Source organism: Triticum dicoccoides, chromosome 5B, assembly GCF_002162155.2.
Source record: "Triticum dicoccoides isolate Atlit2015 ecotype Zavitan chromosome 5B, WEW_v2.0, whole genome shotgun sequence".
NCBI classification, from domain to species: Eukaryota; Viridiplantae; Streptophyta; class Magnoliopsida; order Poales; family Poaceae; genus Triticum; species Triticum dicoccoides.
This window is the reverse complement of record NC_041389.1, coordinates 493247667-493250414: the sequence shown is the minus strand read 5'-3', so window position 1 is coordinate 493250414 and position 2748 is coordinate 493247667. Positions and strand designations below refer to the sequence as shown.

The 2748-nt window shown below is 39.4% G+C and overlaps 1 pseudogene; it reads left to right on the top strand.

Annotated features, from left to right (window-relative positions):
* The first annotated feature begins 6 nt into the window (after nucleotides 1–6).
* LOC119309846 overlaps nucleotides 7–2748 on the top strand; it is a 34412-nt pseudogene continuing 31670 nt past the window's right edge.

Genomic DNA, 2748 nt, shown 5'->3' with positions numbered 1-2748 from the left:
TGTTCATTCGCTCAAGATTTGATTAGATATGTTGATTTGTTTGTTTGCAGGGGATGGATCCCAAGGGGAGATGTGCAGTCCTCCAGATCTGCTGGATAATTCCCATTGTCTGTGTTGAGCAGGTAATTTTTATCTCTATCGTGACCGTGAGGTGCTGCTCCATCACTGGTTTTGGATGAACATAGTTCAGTGCCTAACTAATGTCAGAACCATGGTGTAAACGCCAGCATCCAGTCATATGTAGGTGTAGGAGGAGCCTTTGCGCGGGGGTGCCGGTCCCAACGATGTGGTCAAATAGGTAATGATCGGTTAGTAGGAAGCATGGTTTAGCGCACATATTCAACAATACAACGAAACTTCCGGTTCAAGGGATATGTTTAGTACAGAGTAACCGTGAATAAATGTGTTTACAAAGACATATCAAGAGCAAGGTATAATTGCTGACCAATATAAATAAGTTCAGTACAGAGCATACAGAGTAAATATACATCAAAACAAAGTGTAGTTGTTGCCCAGGATAACCGCAATTTCACTACAAAGCATGAAGGCACAATTTCACTACAAAGTATAAAGTGCATATTGTTGTTATAACTCCTATAGGTTGCCAAAGTAATAGCATACGGTCCATGGTCTCTTAAAATGCGATGATTCTGATTATCTCATCACTTGATTGATATGAACGAATTGTCAATTCTGTAGCTTTTTATGGTTGTGGTGCAGGGCTGGATGCTACATTTGACACTGAGGGTGCGAGACTGGGCAGGCTGAGGAGGATACCAGAGAGCGGTGACCTTGAGTTGGAGGGAGCAATGATCGTCGGTATTGACAACATGGTCATTTCATTTGATTGGTTGGCCTGCTGACTTGCTCGCTTCTCCTCCAGTCATGAGCTAGGCACCTCGCGCCAAGGCAGGAGTTCTCTTGCCCTCGTTCGATCCTCTCCTAGCTATCTATTATGTGTTTGTTCCTGATTCGTTCGTTATCCCACAACTGGATCGGGGGGCGGTGACATGTTCATCGTGCACTTGTTATCACCTTGGCTGCCTGACGGAGATGGAAGAGGTTCCTTCTTGCTCCCTTGCTTGGTCTTGTACTCGCTTTGACCTGTCTGCATGCTTATCGAGGTCTATTTACTGTGATTTGCTGTGTGGATAGGATTTGTTAAGTTTGTTGTTCTTCATTGCTGATTGGTGGCTGGTGGTGCTGTTCTGCTGGGAACAACACAGGATCTACGATTGTTGCTCCTCTAGGTTGGTTCACCGCTGCTGGTCTGTGCAGGTACTTTTCTTTTTCAGCTTCTACTATTTTGCATTACATGTTCATGGTTTTACTTCGAGGATATGCCTCAGACGCGGATTTGTAGCAAAAAACATGTAGATGTCATCCAACATACCATTATGTAATATAAATGGTTAGCAATGTGTCATGAATGAATTATATCTAGAAATCGAACTCTTTTTGGTATTTTAAGGATTGAGGCGGTTGGTTGACTTACCGATTTATAGCTCGCCTCCGCGCATGAGCAAGGCGATGCCATTATGTCTAAGCAACCACGGAGCCGAACAAGGTCGCTATTCAGCCTGTCACCTAACTCCATGAGGGGCACCCGTTAAACCTAACTCACCATCAACCTCCTCAATATCACCTATCCTGTTACCACTTTACCATTTGATTCCTTAATTCCAGATAACGGATACTGATTTTTTTTTAGGAGTAGACATTTGAACCATAGTTTATTTAATAATATCGGGTTCATATTTTTTAGGAAGATAGTCATGTGTCTGTTAACTTGACAGCGGAGTTAATTTTATAGAACATATAAGTTATCACTGTTTTGTTAGTTCATTGATGGTAAAACATACTATTTTAATGTCGTCCTATAAGTGCCACAAAAATTATGCAGGTGATCATAGCATGTTACCATTGGATTAAAAATATATATTTTAGAATGTGGTCTTTATATGGTCATTGTATGCATTTATAATGGTTTCTGGTGGTTTAATATGCCCAAGGTTGTTACAGAACATGTATATACCACTGTTTTTTATGGTCGAACATACTATTTTAATATCTTCCTATAAGTGCCTGAAAAAATATGCAGGTGATCCATGATCATAGCAAGTTGCCATTGGATTAAAAAAGAATATAATCTAGAGTGTGGTCTTTATATGCTTATTATACTAATTTCGAATAGCTTCTTGTGGCTTAATATGCCCAAGGTTTTTATAGAACATATAGATACCACTCTTTTATTATTTTGATGGTCAGATATACTACTTTGTTATCTTTCTATAACTACGACAAAAATTATTCAGGTCGTACTGTTATCATTGGAATAAAGAAGAATCTATTTGAAAGTGTGGCCCACAATTTTTTTTTGCAGATCATCACTGCAAGTAGTACCCTACTGTCCAGCTCCATTCGTGCATCTTATCTGTAGATGCTTATTTATTTAATCATCTCCTGGATTATTTGACCAACAGATAGTTCAGTTTCCACTTCGACGAATGAATGTAGAGTATCTCGGAAAGACGGTAAAGACATATATGTAACACATTTTAAGTTGACAAATAGTCTGGTTCTTCTAGCTGTAATTTTTTGTTGTTTTTCCAAGATTATTGCTGCACACTCATCTGTTTAACTCTCAGTTGGATGGCCTAATTATGATTTTGTTTCTTTGCATTATGTAATTCAGGTTCATGTATATTGGAGGTGGAGGAGCACAATATGAAACATGGACATCCCTGT